The sequence below is a fragment of the Squalius cephalus genome (genome assembly GCF_949319135.1).
Source record: "Squalius cephalus genome assembly, chromosome: 23".
Taxonomy (NCBI): domain Eukaryota; kingdom Metazoa; phylum Chordata; class Actinopteri; order Cypriniformes; family Leuciscidae; genus Squalius; species Squalius cephalus.
In genome coordinates this window covers 25,061,246-25,088,631 of record NC_137144.1, presented here as the reverse complement: position 1 = coordinate 25,088,631, position 27,386 = coordinate 25,061,246, and the positions used below count along the sequence as shown (strand labels likewise).

Sequence of the window (27,386 nt, the reverse complement as noted above, 5' to 3'; positions counted from 1 at the left end):
TTTAACTGAGGAATTTGAGATTTAATGAAAAGTAAGAAGCTCATTTTGCGCTGGTCAGGAATGTGCACAAATATAGAACTAATTAAACTCATGTCCTCAAGATATTGACACAGCGGTCACATGCACACAGCAAAGAAACTAAATGTAGGAGTGAACCCCATGAATTACCAGTTTAAGATGTTCAAGTGGGTTTTTGGAACATGAAAGCTGGTTTGTTGATGGTCTACCAGCCCTAACCAGTTCTCCATCTGGTGATCCTTATAAAAAAAGCCAAAAACGAAGATTGTTTCATCTTTAACTCGACTTCATAACGGTATAGCAGAATCTCCAAGCTGCTCATTTCCATACAATGAGAGTGAATGGTGACCAAAACAATCAAGTAAGATTTTTTGTACATAATGTCTTAAATTTCGCTCAAAGCTATCATAAAACTTCAGAATATAGTGCATAAATCATGTGGACAATTTTATGCTCCATTTTTGCACTAGACAACCATAGTCCCCATCCACTGTCATTGAAAAGAGCAGCGTCTCAGTTGGTGTTTTCCATGATAGAAAAATGACTCAACGGTTCAGTAAATTACAAAAGAATACAAATTTTAGCTTGAACTATCACTTTAACCGCCTAAATTAGCTTAGACCAGCTAATGACCAGCTACAAACCATATAAAACCACCTTGATCTGGCTTTAGCTGGATTTCCCAGCAGGGACAGCAGCACAATCTCATTTGCTCCAAAAACGGAGACATTTCCAGGTTCACGTCCTAGATTCCCTCCACTGCCAGTTACACACACACACACACACACACTCAAAGATGCGTGTTTGCAAGGCCCACCCTAAAATCCAGCCAGACTCCACTTGCCATAAACAAATTACTGAAGATAAATGAGCACCTGGTGTCCTCTCTCTCTCTTTCTCTTCCTCCCTCGCTCTCTCTCAACCCGTTCATTGAATTAAAGTGCCCTGTAAAGCATGTTTTGTCATAAGTTTGCGCGTCGGGCTCCAGAAGCGGGCTGTTATCCCTGCACCCCTGGCCCCGACACAAGAGCATCGACTGGGGCAGAGCCTGGGAGTCTATAAAACACATCGTAAAGTGATCGTCTGCAGACACCACCGTCCTCTCTCTGCATGTGTGTTTCTTTTCTGTCTCACTTTCTCAGGTTTTTAGTGTTTGACTGTCTATCTTCTATGCTGCATCAAGGAGGTCTATAATACCTGGAGATGTTTGGAAATTCCCTATAGGTTTTGGACAATAGCAGCATAAACCTTAACATATATTGGTAACAATAACAGTAATTATCATTAAAAACCATTTTTCTGAACAGACAATAACAACAATATATAACAGTCAGACGCCATTTTGGGAATTGTGATACTTGGCACTGGTTTCTTTTTTCGAAAATTATTCAATCAACACATCTTTATACCAATTAGAACATAGTTTAGAGGGAATATAAGCTGGCTTGCTGGTTTCAGCTGGTTTAAAATGGTCTCTCAAGTTGGTCTAGCTGGACTTCCAGTCCTCAAAACCTTCTTAAAACCAGGCAACAGACAGGCCTGACCAGAGTGGGAAACCAGCCAACAAGCCAACTTTCAGATTTTCAGCTGCTCATTTCCATCCAATGAAAGTGAATGGTGACCAAAACAATCAAGTAAGATTTTTTGTACATAATGACTTAAATTTCGCTCAAAGCTATCATAAAACTTCAGAATATAGTGCATAAATCATGTGGACAATTTTATGCTCCACTTTTGTCCATTTTTGCACTAGACAACCATAGTCCCCATCCACTGTCATTGAAAAGAGCAGCGTCTCATTTGGTGTTTTCCATGATAGAAAAAAAGACTCAACGGTTCAGTAAATTACAACAGAATACTAATTTTAGCTTGAACTATCACTTTAACCGCCTAAATTATCTTAGACCAGCTAATGACCAGCTACAAACCATATAAAACCACCTTGATCTGGCTTTAGCTGGATTTGCCTTCTTAAAACCAGGCAACAGACAGGCCTGACTAGATTGGGAAACCAGCAAACAAGCCAACTTTCAGATTTTCAGATGCCTCGGGCTAAAAAAATATGTATATAGTGGCCACAACTTAACAAATATGTCAGCATGTTTTACTAATTTGCTTCCTTGTTTTAAGTAAATCATGCGCACAAAATAATAATTTGCTCCCATGTTCTGCTAAAATCTGAACATCTGAAACCATCTTAAATTGGCTTCATAGCTGGTCTCCCAATCTTGTCAGGTCTGTTGTCCATATATATTTGTACTACGCAGCGCTCCATAATACAGTTACTTATCAATGCAAAGTCCTCAAAAATGCTAAGGATTTATGCTGATAGTCCCAAAACATCTGAATGGGACCAAGATATTCCCACACTTCTTCTGGTTCTCTCCTTCACTCTTTTTCTCTTCGAGGGCACGCCTGAGGGCCAGCAGACAGAGTATGACATTTTCTCCAGAACAAATGACGGCTCTCTCTTTCCAGCGCTGGGTTTTCTTTAACCCTGACATTTGGCAGTAATTGGTGGACTGTGTGTCTGCGTCCCCCTCTCCATTCTGAGCAGGTCTCATGTCCGGAGATCACCACACGCTCACACACTCGCACAAACAAGAACACACTCACAGACTCTTAGACGTGTTTGTCACAAAAAAATAAACTTTTCTAAAGGCATCTCCACTGTAAAGGGCTCTTTGAGGAACCAGTTCTTAAAATACACTAGAGTGTCCCAGCTGTGTCCTTGAAGAAAGTACTGAGTGTTCGAGACACGGCTGATGGTTTTTAATGTGCTTATTGATCTTCAGAACACAGGTAGTTTTTGTTTGTGCCTCCAACAAAAAAAAAGTTTGTCCATAAAAAACTAAAAATCTCCTGAAACTTTATCTGGAATTGCTTTGTTCCCGAAACGTATAGTGAGCACCCTACCTAGACAGCATTTCAGGTGCACTCTGGACCAGGATTATTATAATCGTTAAAGTCCGCGTGAACCGGAAGTTGCAAACGACTTTTCTCCAGTGTTGTGACGTATTTCCCAGTGAAACGGAATATTGAACAGAGGGCAGGGTTTTACTCTAGCGCTCCTCCTCTCCATCTCTGCTCAATAACAGACTAACGGTTTGAGGGGAGTGGTTAAGCGTTGCCCAAACCAATTCCTCAAACCTACGTCATCAGAGAAGGTCCTCCAATGCAGAGGGGAGGGGCATTTTCAGATTTTGATTAAAGATTACGAAGCCAAAAAATTTTTTTGTGTGGATTGACTTGCATGGATGAATTGTTCACCACAAAACGATCAATTTAGGCAAACAAAGTAAATATGGTCAATTTTGATTTCATGTGGACTTTAACAATTATAAAAAAAAAAAAAATTAATTGAAATAAAGCTAGAAATTGATGAAAAACTTAAATTTGAAGCTCTTTCACTCCGCTAAATTGCTAACTGGAAATAAATAAAAACTAAAACAAAACAAAAATTACACAATCAACTAAAAAAAACAAAATTCCCCAAAATTTTACTAAAATTAAAATGTAAACTGAAAATCTAAAAGCTAATTCTGAATATTAATAGAAACTTTTATAGCATATACAGTAAATAAAGCTAAAATAACACTGTGAAATGGTAATCCCGTAAAATGATGGTGGTTGACGAGTAACTTAATATTAAACTTAAACTTAATATTATTAAAGATAATTTTTCTGCCTTGTAAGAGACCTATAGTTTTGTCCAAATCCATGATAATTGTAACGCTGCGGTTGAAATATAGGAGGAAGCAGGATCCACGTGCAGCACACTTTATTAAATAGAAACAGGAACATCAATAACTCACAAAGACTGAACTAGACACAGGGCTTAAATACACAGGCAACAAGCTAAACAAGATAACAAGGGGGCGCGGTCAATCAGAGACACCTGGGGAGACTAATAGACATTAAACATAACGGGGAACTGCTAAACATGGGACAAGACAGGAATCATAACAATAATAGGTATCCTTTGTGCAACAAGAAATACATGTAAAAAGCCCAGTGTAATAAAAAATTGGCCGATTTTTCCCAATATATCCATGTAATCTATCTTTATGTTTATTGGAGTATCATGTTATTAGCTTAGCAACATGCAAATATCAAACTCTATTGTAATCAATTGTGAGTGAACAGTGTGGAGTTTCTTTCTATGTAAAGCATTCCAATCAGTCATTTATGAGGATCCCTCGGTTAGTTACATTACATCTCACTTAGAAGGCTGCTGCCTAGGTAGATAGCAGACAGCAAGGGAGCTCACTGTGTTTTCGAACAGACAGAGGTCTTTATATTGAGGCATATCAAGATTCATTTCAGCTCACTGCCTGCAGGGGAAAAACCTGGAGTTGGGAAGCTTCTGGTTTATCTGCTAAAAACACACGCGCCTGCAGGAGAGACAAATCACAAATGGGATCTCAATTGTTTCTCCTAGACACCAATGAGATTAAATAGAGAGCAAATGGAGACTTTTTGCTTCGAGGTGATGCGTTTCCTGACACTGTGACTCTGGCGCTTTGAATTCATATGTTCCATTTGTCAACTTCGGGACTAGATCCCTGCGTCTCAGTGTCCATGCTATCCATCCTAAACAGTATGAGATCATAATAAGTGTGTCCCAATTTAAGCATATATGTTAAAAAGAGTATGCCGTCGATGAAGTCCCCGGATGGTCTACTATTTCCGGTGGATTTTCGAAGTGTGGATCCGTTCCAGTCCAAAATTGTCATGCCCTTCACTCGCTAGCTTCCCTCCGTCTCGTTCACTCGGATGTACGTCATTGCTTACGTCGCATGAGTGCCCACTACTGGCGGGACCTTTGCAATAGGCTGAATTGGAACGTGCTTAAGCCCTTGATCACTTAGAATCCACTATGGGGTTGATTTATTATTAATTTTGTTTAAACGGACAGTATGGAATTTTTCTCCACTAGGGGTCGCTAACCTCTTTACAATAACAAAGGCGTAGTTTGATGACGCAACATTTGCTAAGAACTATGGATCTTGTCGTCAACGTCAAGCCGACCGATCTAATAATGTTTATGGATGAGTAAATACATCGATGCTTTTATCATGACTGTGATATGAAGCAGTTCGGGATTGCTAAGAGACAGCTATCAGCTCCACATGCGAGTCCCGCGGATATAAAAGGAATATGGACATTTCATTCTACCGAACTACACGTGCAGAATTACTACTCACAGGTCAGTTTATTAGACAAATTAAACTTGTGAGGTAACGCAGCGCTGTTTCACTTGGTCTAACATTACACTATCACACTAAACTGCATTTCAATGTGTTGAAATTGATGTGTTAGTTTGTCTGTATGAGACTAGCAGTAAGCTAGATCAACATTAGAATAACATACAGATCATATTGTAACATTTTATCATTGTTGAACTATATAACATTGATTAGTTTTATGTAAATGTGCTCACCTGTTTAATAAAGTACATGTAGGAGCGGTCGAAGTCTCGGACGTGGAGCTCTCGTTTATATACTGTCTATGGGAGCTCTCGGCATCTCGAAAACACCGCGCTGATATTGATTCTCGTTTTAGTTCTCCTTTTTTATCCAAAGTCTGCTTGCCATGGTCCATAATGTTTGAACGAAACAACAATAGCGTGCAGATAGACATTGCGAACTACACAGTTGTCTGCGTCTGTCGCCTTGGTTACTATCAGAGGGCTCTGGTTCATAGCTCTGGTTGCTATGGCAGTACGAGCGGAAACCAGGGACAACGCGGATATGACGCCATTGACGCTGACAAAACGGAAATAAAGAAACGTGCCGTGTCTTCGAATTAAATTACAAATTTCTCCTGGTTTGAAAGTTGTTGGAAACAGTCGGGATAATGTAAATACACAACTAAAAAATATATATAACATAGATATAGTGATTTTTGATATTTTTAAAGCAAAAAAGTTACATATTGTGCCTTTAATGCAGCATTCTATATGTATTGTGTGTATTGTTCTATAGTTGTGTGTTTGAGTTGTTTAATGTTTTTTATATATATATATATATATATATATATATATCATAGTTCTTTGTGGTGGGGTGAATTAAACGCAATATGCGTTGACGTCACAATCATGTTGCATTGTGGGACATAGGGGCCTGAACTGTACATATGAAGTAGACTCGCTCCCTCAGTCAAAATCGATGGAGCGAGGGTCTGTCCATATAAACTTCCCTCGTCCACTTCACGAAGTTGAACATACTTCAAAATGGCGGCAGGGATTCCCCCGAGGGGAAGTGCTTAGGGAAGTTTGCAAGTGCGTGTCTAAAAGTGTCTGGAACGCAGCCTATAAAGGCTAATATTGACCACAACCCATCGCGCTTTGGAGGAGGAACTACAAACACGAGTAAAAAGTGTTAAAAAACTACAAAACATGTAGACCTACGGTGAGAGGTTCAGATAAAGGTTTGAGTGACTTATCAAAGTTTAACCTGATAAAAAATATTAATTAAATGTTATCCGTGTTATATTCCATCAGCAATAACTATGTGGACTTTTATAAAGATCCATTTGGCCATTAACTTTTAAAAAGCATCATAATGCATTAATATGAGGAGAGTTCTCTGCATGAAAGACACGCGACTGCAGATCAACGTGCTTCTGCTTTTCTCTCCGATACGGTAGGAAATAAAATGAAATGAAATGTGGAGGATTTCCCTTGTGAAAAAGAAGTGTGCTTAATTGTATTGAAAGCGCACTTTTTGTGGGCTTAAAATAATAAAAGTATACTTTTTGAAAAGTGCACTTGCAGATAATATAATAAAATTAAAATTAAAGACCACTTATGTGTACTTAAAGGGAATACACTTTAATGACAATATTTATTAACACACTTAAGTGCACTTTTTACAAATGCACTTTGTAATAATATCTAATTAAGTTTAACTTAAAGTAAGTACACTTTCATCACAGTATTTATAAACACACTTACCTGTATTTTTAAAAATGCACTTTGTAATAATGTCTAATTAAGCTTAACTTAAAGAAAGTACACTTTCATCACAATATTTATAAACACACTTAAGTACAATTTTTACAAATGCACTTTGTAATAATATCGAATTAAGTTTAATTTAAAGTAAGTACACTTTCATCACAATCTTTCTTAACACACTTAAATACACTTTTTAAAAATGCACTTTGTAATAATGTCTAATTAAGTTTTACTTAAAGGAAGTACACTTTTATCATAATATTTATAAACACACTTAAGTACAATTTTTAAAAATGCACTTTGTAATAATGTCTAATTAAGTTTAATTTAAAGTAAGTACACTTTCATCACAATATTTCTTAACACACTTAAGTACACTTTTTACAAATGCACTTTGTAATAATATCTAATTAAGTTTAATTTAAAGTAAGAACACTTTCATCACAATATTTCTTAAAGGAGAACTCCGGTCAATTTTAACATTGAGCTCATTTTTTTGTACATTTGGAGTGCTGTCAATACAGAGAACAACGACAAAAATCGGTGTTGCCTACACCGTGTTATCCTCTTTTTAAAATTTGCACCCTGTTGACTTCAATGGGGCAATATTTAAACCTGCTTTTAGCCTCTTAACATCCTTGATGTGTCATTACAAGTGCACAGGTCGTGAGTGATTCCTTCAGAGTGAACACGAGTGAATCTGACTGCAGTAGATGTGAAAGAAATGCAGATGAGACGTTATGCTGCAAATAATCAGTCAAGTAAGTATATCTTGATGCTTTCTTTAGTTAATATTTTTTCACCGTAACATGTCAGTTGCTGAGTGCATTTTAATCGCAGATATTATAAACTCGGGAGGTGAATGAATCATGTTTTCAATAATTTATATATGATTGCATTCTAATAATGTCTTACATTGTAATGTGAGGAAGGCGTCTGTGGTCGTGTTCGAGGAATTTGGTTGCTGATTTAAAAAAAAAAAACTAAACCGACTTTTTAAATTATTTTAAACAAGCTAGCACTACTAAAAAATTGCTGAATGCTGATCCAATATTGTAACACTCGAAGACGTTTATATACATTTAATACAAATAATCAATCTTATAACCACCATAAATATTTAATATATTACCCACCTCTAGAAAAAATGCTTGTAATGTGTTCAATTTCATTTTGTATTTAAAGAGTTGTTCAATTACTATTTGTTTTGGAATATGTAATATTTTTGTGTTTATCTGGATTTAAACATTCATTTTGCAGGATCAGTTCATATTTGTTATTGGAGATACAGTGCAAGCGGTGTGGAATCACAGACCTGTATTGATGAGGTGATGTTACAAGATTTATCATGACAGCACATCCTGATCAAGCTAAAACACTACTTTCAAGTCTCTAACTATCCCTATAGCTTTTAAATGCTTTGAATCTTTTGCATGTGCAAGTAATAAATTCCCACCTGTGCATTTACACATGCCCCTGTAACCATCATATATTTTATAGGTAACAAACCAAAGGAAGAAGGCTTGCAGCATTGCTGTGTCAACCGTGGTAAATACAGGAACAGGAACATCCTTCATGAAGATGTGGGGCAAGCTTAAAATGTAAGAATACCTTTCTTAATTTGCATTGGTCCTGGGTTTGCATGGATCATATATCTATATTTGTGTAATTGATAAAGTTATGCTTAATTCCATGTAAAGTAGCAATAAAAAGCTTCTCTATTTTGAATCACTTTAAGCCCAGTGTCAGTAAAGATGGCGTAGTCAGTGGAATCCTGGTGTTTGTGGGAAATAGAAGGAACCTTGCCCAGCTTTCTACTACGATGTGGCCCTGGTGACTGAGGTAATCAATCACATCACACAATTTATCAACAGTTAACAGTCAAAATTTTACATACACCTTGCAGAATAAACTGCTTCATCAGGGTAGTACTAAATAAAAATAAAACGTATACATTTTTGTGATCCCTATTATTGCAAAAATTGTTAACATTTTGCAGATACTGCAAGGTGTATATCAACTTCGAAGCGCAACTGTATATCTAATAATGGACTGGATCTGTATTATAAACAAATTTTCTGTTTTTTTCCTCAAGGCATTTTTTCTGACTTTCCTGCATCTTTGAAACATTTCCATTCACATATACTCTGGAGAGCATCTGGGACATTGACATAAACAGCACTTTTCAACAACTTAAAAAATTGGGTGACAAATATTTTTTTTTTTTGTGCTTTTTATTTTATTTTTTAGACAAACTTAGATGCACTGTAATGCTGGAGTAAGCATTTGGTCCTGTTTAATGTTGGTGCTGGTAAAGGGATACTCCACTTTAAAATGAAAATTCTGTCATCATATACTCACCCTCATTTGTTTCAAACCTGTATGAATTTCTTTCTTCTGCTGAACAGAAAGAAAGATATTTAGAAGAATGTTAGTAACCAGACAGATTTTGGTACCATTGACTTCCATAGTAGGAAAAAAAATCAATGGTCAATGGTACCAACTCTCTGGTTACTAACATTCTCCTAAATATCTTTCTTTCTGTTCAGCAGAAGAAAGAAATTCATACAGGTTTGAAACAACATGAGGGTGAGTATATGATGACAGAATTTTCCTTTTAAAATGGAGTATCCCTTTAAGAGCTAAATAACAAGGTTCGGTAACACTTTTAATTAGGTCTCATTTGTTAATATTAGTTTATTTTTTAGCCAAGACTATTATCTTACTTAGACTAATAAATGCTTAAAAGTATTATTCATTCTTAGTTCATGTTAACTGAAGTAGGTAACTAATATATTTTTGTAAAGCATTACCCAAAGGTCTCTTTCCAAAACTGTTTGTGTTTATGCATAGTGTTTCTTGTGGTTTTCTTGTGCATCAACAGAAAGGTTTTTATGTATTTCTTTTAAAAATTATTTTGTCAGTAAATTTAGAGGGTTTTACATTTAGTTTTTGCTGATTGTAACATTGCATTTAATTCACACTTAAGTGTATTGTTAACTGACATTAAAGTATATATATATATATATATATTTATATATATAAAATATATATATTTTAAATCACATTAATTGCGTGTCATTATATTGTGTAGTGCACTTTAACTATATTTTGAAGATATTAGAAGCAATTATGAAAGTAGATATAAAGTTGTATTAAAGTACCAATTAAGTTGTTCCAAAAAATCACTCTTAATGGCAACTTATTGCATTTTATTTCAACTTAATATGTGATATATTTTAAATTAATTGCACTTAATGTGCATTCAGTGAGTGGAAAACATTGCATTTAATTCACACTTAAGTGTATTGTTAAGTGACATTAACGTATATTTTAAATCACATTAATTGCGTGTCATTATATTGTGTAGTGCACTTTAAGTATATTTTAAAAACACTAGAAGCAATTATGAAAGTAGATATAAAGTTGTAATAAAGTACCAATTAAAGGAGAACTCCGGTCAATTTTAACATTGAGCTCATTTTTTTGTACATTTGGAGTGCTGTCAATACAGAGAACAACGACAAAAATCGGTGTTGCCTACACCGAGTTATTCTATTTTTAAAATTTGCACCCTGTTGACTTCAATGGGGCAAGTTTTAAACCTGCTTTTAGCCTCTTAACATCCTTGATGTGTCATTACAAGTGCACAGGTCATGTGAGTGATTCCTTCAGAGTGAACACGAGTGGATCTGACTGCAGTAGATGTAAAAGATATGTATAAAAATGATGTTATTTAAGCCAGCGCAAATACCTGTGTTTACATCCTGTTTTCGGTTGAAGTCCAAAGTAGTCGATTGCCGAGTTCACGAGCGTGATCATAGGTAACTAAAGCTATGCGCGTGAACTCGGCAATCGATTACTGTGGACTTCAACCGAAAACAGGATGTAAACACAGGTATTTGCGCTGGCTTAAATAACATCATTTTTATCCATATCTTTCACATCTACTGCAGTCAGATTCACTCGTGTTCACTCTGAAGGAATCACTCACATGACCTGTGCACTTGTAATGACACATCAAGGATGTTAAGAGGCTAAAAGCAGGTTTAGTACTTGCCCCATTGAAGTCAACAGGGTGCAAATTTTAAAAATAGAATAACTCGGTGTAGGCAACACCGATTTTTGTCGTTGTTCTCTGTATTGACAGCACTCCAAATGTACAAAAAAATGTACATTTTATTTCAACTTAATATGTGATATATTTGAAATTAATTGCATTTAATGTGCATTCAGTGTGTCGAAAACATTGCATTTAATTCACACTTAAGTGTATTGTTAAGTGACATTAAAGTATATTTTAAATCACATTAATTGCGTGTCATTACATTTTGTAGTGCACTTTAAGTATATTTTAAAAACACTAGAAGCAATTATGAAAGTATATATAAAGCTGTAATAAAGTACCAATTAAGTTGTTCCAAAAAATCACTCTTAATGGCAACTTATTGTATTTTATTTCAACTTAATATATGATATATTTTAAATGAATTACACTTAATGTGCATTAAGTGCACCGAAAAGATGGCATTTAATTCACACTTAAGTGTATATATTTAAAGTATATTATTTATGTAATAAGTACACTTTATAAAAGTACACTTAAGTGCACTTTTTTTTCACAGGGTTTATCTTTGACAAGATGATTGACAGGCCAGTTTACTGTGACAGAGAGCAACTGTTAAAGACGCAATTTTATGACGTGATAGTATGTCCCAAAGCTTGTCTACTTTTTGCTACACACTCAAAAGTATGTACTTTTTCTTCACAAAAAGAGCACATATTTTTAAGTATGCAAATTGAGACGCAGCATCTGTTTGATCCAGCAATGGAAGACAGAAGGCAGAAAGGACGGGAAGAGAGTTTGGAAACAATAATCACCAACCCATTCTATTTGGTGTTGTAAATGGAGCAGAAACTGCACACTAGAATCCAAAGTCACACAATCATTTGAAGCTGGCTATTTACTTTCTAAATGGTTTAATTGTGCATTATTCGCTGGTGCATGTTATTATAAAGAAACAAAATGTTTGTTCTAGAACTCCTGCTTCTCTGATTTTTCTCCCAACAAAAAAACCTCCCAGTAATCTCACACGTGTCTCCATTAAGTCTCCGAGAGAGCAATAAACCTCTCCTCCGGGTGTCAAAATGGCTGGCTTCTGAAGGTAATAATGGGAAATGTTTAAAGACAAACAAAGGCGTCGTGGTTCCAAAGCAGCAAAGAAATCATTTCCATGGGTCTTCAGCGGCACGGAGGCGTTTGCGAAGCTTGTAAAATAATTACGGCTCTTGTGCGTCTGACCGGCCACAAGACAAATTATAATAACACCCTGTGAATATCCAGTGCTTATAATGCATTAACCCCTTACCTGACAGGGATCACTGGTGATCCCAGATTATTTTAGTTCAAAATATGTTTGAGCTTATATATCTCAATATTAATAACAGTCTGGTTAATTTTGAGTCTTGAACTATAAACTCTCAAGGGTTGGCTTTCTAAATGTATGTGTGTTATGTTTCTATTCAGAATTACTTATGAGCAGTAACCTTTTTATTTTGGGCATTTCATGTATGCAGCACTTGCCAAAATTGGGGGTGATGAGCAAGGGGTTAAGACACTACGAGTGCTCATAAAACAAGATGATTGTTGATGGTCCTTAAATAGATGAGAGTTAATGACAGGAACATTAAGATAACTCAGTTTCTCTCAGAGACAGCGCTAATGTCAATGTGCAAATGAGGCTGAATGGAAGTACGGTTTGTTCAATGTGACCACAAGACTTTCATTCATCTTTGAAACACAAATGAAGGTTTTTTAATGAAATCTGAGAGATTTCTGTGCCTCCATTGACAGCTACGCAACTACCACTTTGTCACTTCAAAATGTTCATAAAGAGATCGTAAAACTAATCCATATGAATTGAGCGGTTTAGTCTGAATTTTCTGGAGACTTGATTGCTTTATATGATGAACAGATTGAATTTATTTCCTTCACATATACAGTATACATTGATCAGGGAACATAAACAGAAGCTCAACCGTACTTGCTTGACGTGTGAGAACAAACCTCAAAGTGGTAGTTGCGTAGGCTCTCAATGGAGGGACAAAAATCTCTCAGATTTCATTAAAAATATCTTCATTTTGTATATTAACGGAAGTCTTACGGGTTTGGAACGACATAAGGGTGAGTAATTAATGACAGAAGTTTCATTTTTGGGTGAACTTTCCCTTTAAAGGGATAGTTCGGCCAAAAATGATATTTAACCCATGATTTACTCACCCTCAAGCCGTTCGAGATGCATATGTCAATCATTTTTCAGACGAACACATTTTCAGTTATTTTAGAAAATGTCTTAGATCTTTCAGTGGTTATAATGTGAAGCTATGGGGTCCACCTCCTTCAAGTCCCAAAATGTGCATGCATCCTTCACAAAAGTAATCCATCCGGCTCCAGAGGGATAAACGAAGGCCTTCTGAGGGTAATCCGTGCGGTTTTGTCGTAAAAATATACATATTTAAAACTTTATAAATGAAAATATCTTGCAACGGTCGACGCGCATTTACGGCAGATGGATGCCGGCGTATGACGTAGGACGTAGCGTTTGATTTAGCTGTACTTCGTTCTACGTCACGACGCTTCCTACGCTACGTCCTACGTCATACACCGGCATCGATCTGCCGTGAACGCGCGTCGACCGTTGCCGGAAGCAAGATATTTTCATTTATAAAATTTTAAATATGTATATTTTTACGACAAAACCACACGGATTACCCTCAGAAGGCCTTCGTTTATCCCCCTGGAGCCGGATGGATTACTTTTGTGAAGGATGCATGCACATTTTGGGACTTGAAGGAGTGGACCCCATAACTTGACATTATAACCACTGAAAGATCTAAGACATTTTCTAAAATAACTGAAAATGTGTTCGACTGAAAAATGATTGACATATGCATCTCGAACGGCTTGAGGGTGAGTAAATCATGGGTTAAATATCATTTTTGGCCGAACTATCCCTTTAAGGCAAGCAGAAAGTCTAGACTAACAACATAGACTTGTGTTCTGTGACTTTTAAAGAATGTAAGGACACATTTGATTAGAACATCAATATGAAGCACGGCCATATGGCTCTTGTTTGCAATTACACCTGGCTGGGGAAAATGGAGCAGCTCTACAATATGTTCCATTACTGTCAACATTTATGATGATGAATTCACAGGTGAAGGTCGATTATGGACCAGTAAATAGTTTCAAAACATCCAAAGGATGCATGGATGTTGGGTTTGTCAAGGCCTTCAAGCTCTGTAGCTTACAGACCCATTCACTTCATATTATATTTGAAGGACCGTCAACTGCAGAACAGCTTTACTGTCCACAGTAAAATCCACAGCTTTATAGGAGAATCATCTTTACCGTTCACACATAAAATGTTACTTTCTCACATATGACTCAATGGACTAAAATACTAAAACTGTCCCTTTTAAGAAGCATTATTTAAAGGTGTTTACGCCTAAAAAAAAATGTCACCAATTCCCATTGTCGCCCTACACATACATGCAATATTCCACTTCAAAGCTTGAGAAATCGAGTTTACTTTGCCGACAGGGACTTCATTTTAAATGCTAAATCCTTTCCTCTTACTGGACACCTCAAAGCCACAATTTGGACAGCTAATCTGCTTTAATTCCTAAATGTTTTTTTCCAAGGGGAAACATGGACAGAAAGGCCGCCTACACAGTAAAGTTTATGCCGGGAATCCACTGACTTCAGAGATGGATGTAGAGGAAAAACACAAGGGATTGCAATATGTGACCACAGGTTTTCCAACTTTTGCTTCAATACACTTGCACCAACTAGTAGAAATCCAATTTGCTGTATCCCCGCTTGATTTCAGCTTGATATCGTACTTATTTTGACTATTTTTACATTTAGATTATCTTTGGCGTCATCGAAAAATACTCACTCGGAAAAAACAACAACATTAATTTAAGTGATTAAATTTACATACAGTATATAAATGTTAAATGTAATCTTTAATCTCACAATGAAATGTCAATTTTCATACTGATATGATTTCACATTTCAAAAAGGATCCTTTTTGCATTATTATCCATCAAATCATCAGTCATATTGTGCGCTAGTGTTACCCAACTAAAATTAGAACTAGGCTGTCCCCTCAAATAGTGCCATATTTAAGGCTATAGGGGCGATTTTGGACAGAGCCCATGTCTCTTTTAAAATATAGCAACATATTTTTGTTGTTGTGATGATTTCTAGTATTATTAGCCCAATTTGGTGTGAATTTATCTGTTAAAGTTCAATGCATTCTAACTGAGATCCTCTGTGCCAAATAAATTCAGCCCTGACTGTAACAATAAATTACATATTTTAATATTCTATATATAAAAAAAAAAAAAAAAGAAACCTTTTCAGGGCAGATCCAATGAACTTGAACTTGAACGTTGATTCAAATGTCCACTGTAGCTTGTTGGCTGAACCCTAACCATCCCTAACCAATGGGTTAAGGTTTGGCTAGTTAGCTGCTGTATCATTCAGCTGCAGAACGTCAATAATTATCTGTGTACTTCTGTCTGGTGATGCTGTCATGCTAACGAATAGCTCTCTCCAGGTAATACAGACCTCCTTGGCCCAAACAAAGAAAGAGTGGACGGTTCTGAGAGGCTCTTGTCCTTCAAGCTTACCGGCTTTGCCCTGATCACAGCGAGACAATGGCTCTAAACGTGAGGCAGAGAATGATTTGTTGGTGACTTGACCTTTCCAGCACTTCAGAGGGGCTCTTTTAGCGACAGAGAGAAAGCAAGAGAGAGAGAGAGAGAGAGAAGGCTATCTGTGCGGCACGGCAGCTCAGCGGAGAGCTGTTTGGCTGCTATCTGGATCAGATAAGATTCCCCTGTATTCAGGACGCCACAGCCTGGGGAGAGAGACGCGGCCGGGGGGCAGAGAGGGACTGCTGCCAGACGGGGAGTGAAATAATGTTATGTGCGCTAAACAGAGGACGTACATGCAAACATGGATGTTGAGCTGTTGTGTTGCATGTATTATGTAGTGACAAATGTAACGAAATCCTCATTCTGTAGGAGAAAAACATAAGATGTTGATGTAACCGGTTCAACCCACTCCCATCTGGGTCACGGCACCAAATTTAACCAGTCTTATTCAACCCGCTCTGAGCCGGATTTGCACCGAGGTCTCCGGAATGGGAGGCGGGTGCGCTAACAAGGATGCTAAAGACCGCAGCAGCTAGCATCATTTGCTAGCATACCTCTTGAGGCCAGGGGAGTGAGGTTTACATGCACAGCTCTTACTGATCTACGCTACGCACACCACCCCTAAACCTCACTCGCATCCGGGTCATGGCACCAAATATAACCATTTGATGGTGGTTGTAGCGGACCCCGCCCAAATGATGGCCAAAACTTTACTGATGTTAATGAAGTTTATTGAGTCCGTTTTCACTCCAAAAATCACTGTAAGAGCTAAACAAAGTACAAGAAGCGTGAATTACCGACTAGCTCAAAACTCTATCATTAACATTAACATACAGCGAATTACACAAAACAGAAATTCAAATAAACAGTTATCAAATATATACAGACCTTATGCCTTTTCAGGGGGTGGTTAACAAAGTTGCAAACGTTATAGCTGCAAAACAACTCTGATCACTCTGAAAAATTGGTGAGATCAATTTGAGTTCATATTGAGATGTCTTACTTTAATTGTAGATTCGTTACATCTAAGCAGTTTGAGATGTTGAGACCTCTTCTGAAACTCTAGCCGAGACACATTTGAAATATTTTTCATTAGGAGACTTTGAAAGTCTTCATTTTATCTCACTATTTAGGAGAAAAATGTGGGTGAAAAAAGGAGTCTCGCTGTTTCAAAAGAAAGTTAATGAGGTCTTTAGAAATTTCATTTTTGATTTTTCTTTGCAACAATGAGTGATTATTATAAAATGTATGCATGTGTCTAATTGTTCAGTCAGGTGATAAGGGTGTTTTGTGTCTTTTAGTCCATGTCTGTTAGCTTTGAGGCTAACGTCTATATGCTAGTGCTAATAACTTTTAGCTGGTGCACACATTACACAATCAGACAGTCTTATGCAAAATTTTGTCCAATAAAATGCTGTCAAGAATGTATGGAAGCTTGTTTCCGCCACAAAATAAAACATTTTAAAAGATAATTGCGACTTTTTATCTCACAATTGCGAGTTTACATCTCGCAATTCTGACTTTATTTCTCAGAATTGCGAGATATAAAGTCAGAATTACGTGAAATAAAGTCGCAATTGCGAGATATAAAGTCAGAATTGCGTGAAATAAAGTCGCAATTGCGTGTTATAAAGTCAGAATTGCGTGTTATAAAGTCAGAATTCTGACTTTTTTTCTCACAATTGCGAGTTTATATCATGCAATTCTGACTTTATAACAAATAATTGCGAGTTTATATCTCGCAATTCTGACATCTTTTCTCAGAATTGTGAGATATAATTTTTTTTATTTTTTTTACCTCAGAATAGTTTGTATCTCACAATTCTGACTTTATAACACGCTTTTGCGACTTTATATCTCCCAATTGCGACTTTATTTCTCAGAATTGCGACTTTATTTCTCAGAATTGCGACTTTATTTCTCAGAATTGCGACTTTATTTCTCAGAATTGCGACTTTATATCTCCCAATTGCGACTTTATTTCTCAGAATTGCGACTTTATTTCTCAGAATTGCGACTTTATTTCTCAGAATTGCGACTTTATTTCTCAGAATTGCGACTTTATATCTCGCAATTGCGACTTTCTCAGAATTGCGACTTTATTTCTCACAATTCTGACTTCATATCTCGCAATTCTGACTTCATATCTCGCAATTGTGAGAAAAAAAGTCACAATTCTGACTTGATATATCGCAATTGTGAGAAAAAAAGTCAGAATTGTGAGATAAAAAGTCGCAATTATTATTATTTATTTATTATTCAGTGGCGGAAACAAGCTTCCATAAGAATGAGAGTGTCCCCCTAACTAATATATTTGAACTAGAACCAACAGCAAGACATCATGGTTAACAGCTGTGATGTTAAATAAGGCTGTTGTCTAATAAAATGATGAATCTCACCCCAACTTCCTGTTTCAAAAAGTGGTCTTTAGAGATTTTATATGTCATTTTTCTTTCTAACGACAAGTGTTTATCCTAAAACGACTGTGTATGCATGTGTCTAATTGTTGAGTCAGGTAATGAGGGTAATTTACATTTGTTTTGAATGACTCTAAAGTGATTTATGAGTGGTAATGAAATAAAGAGCGAGATGATAGCGGTGCAGAGAGGAACGTGAAGAGGATGTGAAGACAAAAGACAATGAATGGAGCGCAGAGAGAAAGAGATGCTTCAAACGGAAAAGGAAACAAAAAGAGAAAGAAACGAGTGCCTTTGGCAGCCGGTGGCGTCACAGGTTCAGCAGTTTAAGCAGCGGCTGTGGGAATAATCCTGGAAGAAGGAGTGATGCTTCACACGGTGGGAGATTCTCTCCTTCCTGTGCTCAGATCGGATGACAAGGTCACACTAGCGGACACGAATAAACCCGGTTCTGCTCTACGCTTGGAGTCGAGTCCAGCCCAACTCAAACAGAGAGAGATCCTGGCACACAACGCAACAATGCAATGCGTTAGTTACTGTACGCCTGGTAGCACATGCTGGCTGTTACCAAAGCTGGAAAACGGAGGAAAAATCCTCGCTGAAGGACACTGGACATTTTTTTTCCTGCATACTGGAATTTTGAAAAGAATAGCCTATGGACTGAATTAATAGTCATTTTTTTTCGCTGCTTATTGCGCTTAAATAGTCAAATACACACAAAATAATGTCAAAATGCCGGCGGTAAACACATTCAGTTATGTTTGAAACGTAAACAGTTGAGAAAGAAAACGCCTGTGTGACAGTATAATGGATCCGTGCGAAAGTAATGGACATTACTTTGATATGGTCCTCTTTGAAACAAGTATTTTCCATAAAGTTGCTTTGAAAATATGTAATGTGAAATGCGCTATACAAAAAAATAAACTTAAACTTGAACTTACCCCTTTGCAATGTACATTTTTTTGTTTGTTTATTTTATCACACAAAATTGGACAAAGGACGAGTTACGTCTTAGCAAACAAAACTAATGACTGTTTTCAAACAGGTTTTGTCCTCGTCTTCCATTGTTTGGACAAACACTGTAGCCCCACACTCTTTTGGAGAGTGTTTACACTCTTCAGGAACTCAACAAACCAGTGGTTTACCTCAAGTTGTCTCTGCACATTAACTGCAATGGGAGAAAATAAGTATTTTAAGTCCAAAACATTACACACTTCGCCTTTAAACATATATTACAGCAGTAAACTCCACGTATTCCAGACACGCTAGTCAAAACATTTATATTTCTTTTCCTCTGTTCCATCTGCTACATTTATATTTCATGCAGTACATATTTTATAACCAACTGATCTGCCTGTGCACTGTTCCAGGCGGCAGCTGTGATTGGCTAATCTTAAGGTTAGCTGTGCTCTGATTGGCTGGTTTCACAGTAATAGTGATCTGTGTGCTAGTTGGATTGATGGCCCACGCTTCCAGACCCCTGTTAGACCCCTGTCATTCGCTCTCTTCTGCTCCATCCATCCGTCCATTCATCCATCTGTTCTCACTATCCTCCCACTACTGGTTCTTATTCCGGTATTTTGTCTTGACATGTACCGCTTCTGAAGAAAATACGAGTGGCGCTTATCGCTGCAAAATTCGCTTGCAGTGTTGTGGACGTTTGACTGGACGTGGCTTTGTGGTTTCTAAAGTGATTTTACCAAATATTTCAATCATCAAAAACATTTGAATCCTCAATTAATCAATCAATACATTTCCTCAGTAAATTACATAAGAAAGATAAAACATAAAGCAGTGATCTGAGAGAAAACGTTTAATTCTATCATTTCTTTATAATAAAATACCAATTTTGGACTGCTACAGCACCGGTCAAAAGTTTGGAAACATTAAGAATTATTTTATGTTTTTGAAACAAGTCAAAATGCTCACCAAGACTGTATTTATTTGATCAGAAATACAATAAAAACTGTAATATTGTGAAATTATAATTTAAAACACATGACAAAGCTTCAGTTTTAGCATCATTACTCCAGTCTTTAGTGTCACATGATCTTTCAGAAATTATTCTAATATGATGATTTAATGTTTAAGAAATATCTCTTTATCAGTCGAAAACAGTTGTTGCTGCCTATTTGTGTGTGTGTGTGTGTGTGTGTGTGTGTGTGTGTGTGTGTGTGTAACCATGATACACTACCATTCAAAGGTTTAGGGTAGGTAATAGTTATTAAAAGTAATAATAATACATTTATTTGGCAAGGCACATTAAAAAAAAAAATCACAGTTAAGACTTTTATATTATTACAAAAGATTTCTATTCCAAATAAATGCTGTTTTTTTAACCTTTCTATTCATCAAATTATCGTGAAATAAATTTATCAAGGTTTCCACAAAAATATTAAGCTGCAAAAATTGATATTAATAATTAAGCACCAATAATAATTGATAATAATTGAGCACAAAATCATCATATTAGGATGATTTCTGAAGGATCATGTGACACTGAAGAAATTGTATTAAAACAAAAATCAGTTATATTAAATTGTGATAGTATTTCATCAAATAAATACAGCCTTGGTGAGCATTTTTGACTTCTTTCAAAAACAATAAACAATCTTAATGTATATGTGACCCTGGACCACAAAACCAGTCACATGGGTCAATTTTCTGCAATTGAGATTTATACATAATCTGAAATCTGAATAAATAAGCTTTCCATTGATGTATGGTCTGTTAGGATAGGACAATATTTGGTGGATATACAACTATTGAAAATCTGGAATCTGAGGGTGCAAAAAAATCAAAACATTGAGAAAATCGCCTTTAAAGTTGTCAATTTATGGTCATGATTGTGCTGCATTCACTAAATGTTTATATATTTACGGTAGGAAATTTACTAAATATCGGCATAAAAGAAAAATGGATAATTTTGACCCATACAATGTATTGTTGGCTATTGCCACAAATATACCCGTGCGACTAGTGACTGGTTTTGTGATCCAGGGTCACATATGCTAAATTTGATCAATCAATGACTCATCAAAAAATTGAAAAACTGTGCAAAATAAAAACTGGAGAAATATTTTTTATGCACGTTGTTGTACGTTGGTTGTATACTATAAATCAGTGCTAAATATGGGATGAGTGGGTATAAACTGTATGGAATTAAATGTACCAACACTATAAAATAGTAGAAACCAAAGTTACAAAGCAAAACAACATGAAACGTCTGTAATCACGTCTGTGATTCTGTAATCAGTTCTAATAGTGACGCTTGGCTTAGCAAACATTGCTGAATTACTCGTAGCTTCCTCTCCACACATCGGCCTCTTTTCTCCTGTAAGATTTATCCCTTCACCTCTATCCCTGAAGTGCTCCATCCCTCCCGATTTCTCTTTCTCTTTCTCTCTCTAAGCGGTTTTATGGCTCCGTATGAGCTGTGCGGAGAGCATTAGATGTCAGTGAAGCTGTAAACACCATGTTACGGAGAGAGGAGGAAAGAAATATGAACACCTGATAACCGCCAGCCTTCCAGGAATCATTCCCATCTTAAACTTAGTTAACCTGCGGTACCTTTTCAACCTTTTCCGTTCAGATCCTCCCTCTTTCACTCTCCAGCAGGATTTATTGACTCTCAGAAGCAGGATCAGATGTGGAGGGACTGACAGGAACGTTGTGCAATGCAAATAAGAAAATGGACTAAACATATAGATGTCATATTACGCAGAGCTGCCAACTTTTGAGTTTAGCTTGGAGTGAGATTTTTTTTGGGGGGGGGGGGGGTGTATGTAATTGTGATTGTCAAAACATTTAAAAACTAAATAGAATTTTATGAAGTTTAGTGACAACATGATACAATGTTTACATTGTACAATGACTGGTAGGATACAGTTTTTATTATTGCTTGACAAAAATTTCACGATTTCAATTCCATTCTTGTGATTTGATTCCGATTTTGATTCAATATTGACTAATTTGGATACATGTTTATTTTAAATTTTATTTAAAAAAATAATCTCACCTAATGCTGTAAACATAGAGGGCCCAATCTGCTGGTATTATTAAAGGTTAAAAATAACAAATTAAATTAAATATAATGTAGTTTTTGTTATAATAACAATTATTGAATGACATAAGTAAAAATATAATAAATATGTAATATATAGTGCTCAGCAAAATCTCCTCTCTAGCTATTTTTTCTATTCAGTTAACATGCTATGGTCATTAAATGGCTTTCCTGAGGTAAATGTAACGTTATGTGACATACTTGTTCTCCTGCTGTTATATTGACCTCTTTCCGTGGTTGAAAAACACTAATTGGTCGATATTATATATACTTTCGGTAAGTTGTACTGCATCTTTAAAGGGGGGGTGAAATGCTCATTTTCACTCAATCTCCTGTTAATCTTGAGTACCTATAGAGTAGTATTGCATCCTTCATATCTCCAAAAAGTCTTTAGTTTTATTATATTTATAAGAGAAAATAGGCTGTACCGAGTCTTTCCGGAAAAACCCGAGCGTCTGGAGGCGGGCCGTGTGGGCGAAGCCAGAGCCATAGAGAGAATCCGTCGATCTGGGCTTTGTTTATAAAACATTCATCGTCGAAATGCAGGGAACAAACAGTCTACACAACTCGTTTCTGCATCCACTGTTCCTAACGCTGGGTTCTTTGGGAAGCTTTCCCTCACATCCAAAAACACACTTTGGAGACACTATGCAGCGCTGCCGATGATTTCCTGTTGAAGCGCGTTGATGTGCGCGGTCTCGCTCTCCTCTGGTCGACGTGTGCGCGGGCGCGCTTTTCCGAGAGAAATGCTCATATAAGGAGTTCCACTATGGTCTACGTCATTAGATCCACGGTCAAAAAAAAAAACAGCCGAAACTTGTACCAACCCGGAAGTAAGATTTTCGGCACAGAAATTCTCCGTTATTCGTCCAAAATATTTTTTAAAAACTTTGGCCATGTTAAGCATGAGAATCCATCTCTTTAACACTGTAAACAACTCTGAATACATGAAACACCATTGTACCCCCCCTTTAAATAAAAAAGTAACAGATGATCGGTTCACGTGCACTTGAACTGAGGCGCTCAGCGATCTGTCACGTCACATTTACAAGCGCCAAACGTATTTTTGTCTGAATTTCGTAATAAAATTGACGAAATCTAAGAGCTGAGAATTAGTTTAATATTAAAAGTACCTCTTTGCTCGCAATTTTTCTGTGCGTGAGAAAATGGATGTGTGGCGTGAGAGCGTGTGAAAAGTGTCAATTGCGTGAGTCTCACGCTCAATGTGTGAGAGTTGGCAGCCCTGTATTACAACGTGTACATATCTCATGGGTGTGTGCACAGGTTGTGACGGCATTAAGCAGGAGCTGTCGTGTTAGTGTTGAAACGAAGCTTAAGAATAATGTGTATTGTTTTATCATCCGCCACACAAAAAGCTTAAGAAGAGAAATGAACCTCGACAGAACACATGACTGCAGTGTGTGGAACAAACATTGCAGGATAAATTATGCACTGAAGGTAAATACCACTGTAAGTACACCAAGAGCAGTAATTATGCTCGCCTTAACAAACACCAAGAACAAATGCTTCATTAATTAGAGGCTAATTCGTTTGACCTTGTGACCTTCCAGGGGTCGTGCTCATGAAGGCCTGCACTATCAATGCAGGTAATTAGCAGGTTCACTGAAGTGTGTGTGTGTGTGTGAGTGTGTGTGTGGAGGACCAGTTTGAGTTTTAGACCATTGGAGTGAGGAAAGTGAGGACATTTTGGCCGCTCTTCACTTTCTGAGAGCCTTTAAAGGCCTGTTTGAGGGTCAAGACTTGGTTTTAGGGATAAGGTTATAATGAGGTTAAGGGTCCGTTTAGGGTCAGGGTTCGGGTTAGGCACTTAGTTGTGATGGGTAAGGTTAGGGTAAGCGACTAGAGATTGCATTGTGTCAATGAATGTCCTCATAAAGATAGATGTACAAGAATGTGTGTGTGTGTGTGTGTGTGTGTGTGTGTGTGTGTGTGTGTGTGTGTGTGTGTGTGTGTGTGTGTGTGTTTGGTCTCAAGAGGGCTGTGAACCAGTCAGATCTGCGGCTCTCTGCATATAGCGTGTCCATGAATTAACACCATCTGTCCTGAAATATTAATGAGGTTTCACTGGTACATATGGATTTGTCCGTCTTTGAATATGATCATCTCTCTCCATGTATCCTGAGGAGTCCTCAAAGGAAGGAAAAATCACAAATGAGATATATTTAATGTCTCAATTGATCCTCCCAGACAGAAATGCGATTAAATAGACAGCGAGAGTGTGTAGTGTGGGACAATATTTTCAGGTAATTTCTGTAATATTATGTTTAAACATTCCCAAACACAAAGGACTACTAGACTCACAATAGGAAAGAGTATTTGCTTTTCTCATGATATGACAAATGACAACGGTTGCTTAGACAGGATTGATCAATAATGGTTTATGGAGGGATTTCGGGCCAATTCATCAGATTCTGGATCATTAAAGGGAAAGTTCACCCAAAAAATGATCCCATAATTTGCTCACCCTCAAGCCATCCTATGTGTATATGACATTCTTCTTAAAGCCAAACACAATCAGAGTTATATTATAAAATATCCTGCAAGAAAAAATAGCACATCATAAAAGTGATCCATACGGCTCCCGGGGGTTAATAAAGGCTTTATAGTTACAGTTAATAAGTTATAAGTATGTGAGTCGAGTTCAGGCAGAAGAGTGACCTCTGACCCCAGGACCTAGGATGTAGGAGTAATGTAGATTCAAACAAATAGGCAACAAACTCAAGCATCTCCCACATTTTTCTTCAAAACTTCTCGTTTTAGACTTCTTCTAATTGATGCCAGTGTTTTATTTTTCTCAATCCTCTGCGCTTCCGCGTTCGTCAATACGTCATGTGTCGGGTCAGATGTCATGCGTCTTTGTTACCGGAAGCCAGTGATTGTTTATAAAAATTACAAATATGGATATTTTTCTTACAAAAACGCTTCAGAAGTCCTTTCTTAACCCCCCGGAGCTGTATGGATTACTTTCATGATGGATGGATGCACTTTTTTGGTCCACTTTCTTTAAGTTAAAATTATAAAGCTGGGAAGAGCTCTGATTGTGTTTGGCTTTAAGAAGAATGTCATATACACCTAGGATGGCTTGAGGGCGAGTCAATTATGGGATCATTTTCATTTTTGGGTGAACTGTCCCTTTAAGGACAGGAAGATGCTTTTAACATTACACACATGAGGGCTTCATGATGACAAAGATTGAAAGAGATGCTAAAGCCCTACTAATATCACTCACACACACCTTTATATCATGCTGAGGACATTCCTGCATTTTTACATAATCATTAACATTATTTAGCACATCTAAGCCGTTTTCCTCAAGGGGACTGTTCTGCACAACGAAGGTGATTTCAGCTTTTTCTATTCTAGTGGCGACATTTGCTCCATAAAATGTAGTCAAACCTGACCCGAAAAACACAGATCCATTACGTGACACACGAGCTGTATCATGGCGAGCCACACATCACAAACATCCCTCTTACACAGATCATATTCACAGTGCAATTACACACTCTCTGTGTATGTGTGTGTGTGTGTTGAGCAGTTATGCAATCTCTGTGTTCATTTTACGTTCTCGCAAGTGTAGAACTCGCACAGCTTTCAGCTTTCTCCATCTTTCTCATCTTCTGTTGTCTCTCGCTCTATAAATACCTAAGCCGAAAACACACTCCATCCGATCTGCACCTACAAGACTCTTACAAATAATAAACAAAACAAAGAGACGGTGGACAATGCATAGAAACAATTGTGCATATCATTATCTTTTTATATATTTGATAATGAGGACTAATGTTCACCGAAGGACAAAAAGAGAAATAATGAGAGTTTGTTTGTGGTTGCTGCTGATGTTCTGCATTAGCATCAGATCGGTCTGATTTTCCCAGGCATGCACGACGACGTTGCTTTTTGTAAGTGCAGTATGACGACAATTCTAGGTCAAGAGTAAATATCCCTTTGTAGTCAGCTTCATGAGTGCGTGCGGAACAATTGCTTGAGCAAATATACTCAGCATTAAGGGAGTGTTATCTGAAGGAAATCTCAACAACAAGAGCTTTGTGGAAGAGTACCTGTTTGAGAACACGTGCCCCGCCCCTTTTCCATCACACCAGGTTCCTTGCTGAAGAGGAAATGTTTGTTTAAAATAACATCTGCTATACCAAATCTGCTATAGCGTTCAAATGCTATATAATGCAGAGAATTGAATGCGAGTTAAATATGAACTGAATGGGAGATAAAGCTCCCAAATAAAGTTTCATTTTTGAATACGATTCAGCACCGATTTGATTAAATTACAATTACATACAGATTCAATTTCGATTAAATATGAATTGAATCTGCATTAAAAAAAATCCTAGTTGAGTATGAATCAAATCAGTATTGAATCTGTATGAAATTGTAATTTAATCAAATCTGTCCTGAATAATAAGATTCAGTACAGATTTGATTCAATTACAATTTCATTCAGATTCAATTCAGATTAAATATTGATTGAATCTGCATAAAAAATCTAGCTGAATATGAATAAAATCAGTATTGAATCTGTATGAAATTGTAATTGAATCAAATCTGTACTGAATAATAAGATTCAGTACAGATTTGACTGTTACAATTTCAATCAGATTAAATATTAATTGAATCTACTGTTACAATTTCAATCAGATTCAATTCAGATTAAATATTAATTGAATCTGCATTAAAAAAATCCTAGTTGAATATGAATCAAATCAGTATTGAATCTCTATGAAATTGTAATTGAATCAAATCTGTACTGAATAATAAGATTCAGTACAGATTTGATTAAATTACAATTTCATACAGATTCAATTCAGATTAAATATTGATTGAATCTGCATTAAAAAAAATCCTAGTTGAATATGAATCAAATCGGTATTGAATCTTTTTTTATAATAAATTAAATTAGAAGCTAATCTGAGCTCTGAAGTTGATGCGTATACAATCCTACGTAAATATGAATAAAATATCCCATCTGAGCTGAATTAACTTTAAACTGACTCGCACTTTTCCCTGTTTGTCTATTGTACACTATCCCCCAGATAGTGACTATCTGAGCCGTGACCTCAAAGACAGCAAACAGGGAAAAGTGTAAGTAGTGAAGTGTTCGTGACATGACGTTTTTGTGTTGCCATTAGCGTTAGTTTCCTGTGGCTCTAAAGTACGCACCAGC

At 36.7% G+C, this 27,386-nt stretch overlaps 1 protein-coding gene across 2 annotated transcripts in view; it reads right to left on the bottom strand.

Moving 5' to 3' along the window:
• Positions 1–27,386, bottom strand: part of syt7a (synaptotagmin VIIa) — a 166,246-nt gene that overhangs the window by 120,362 nt on the left and 18,498 nt on the right. The window lies entirely within an intron of this gene.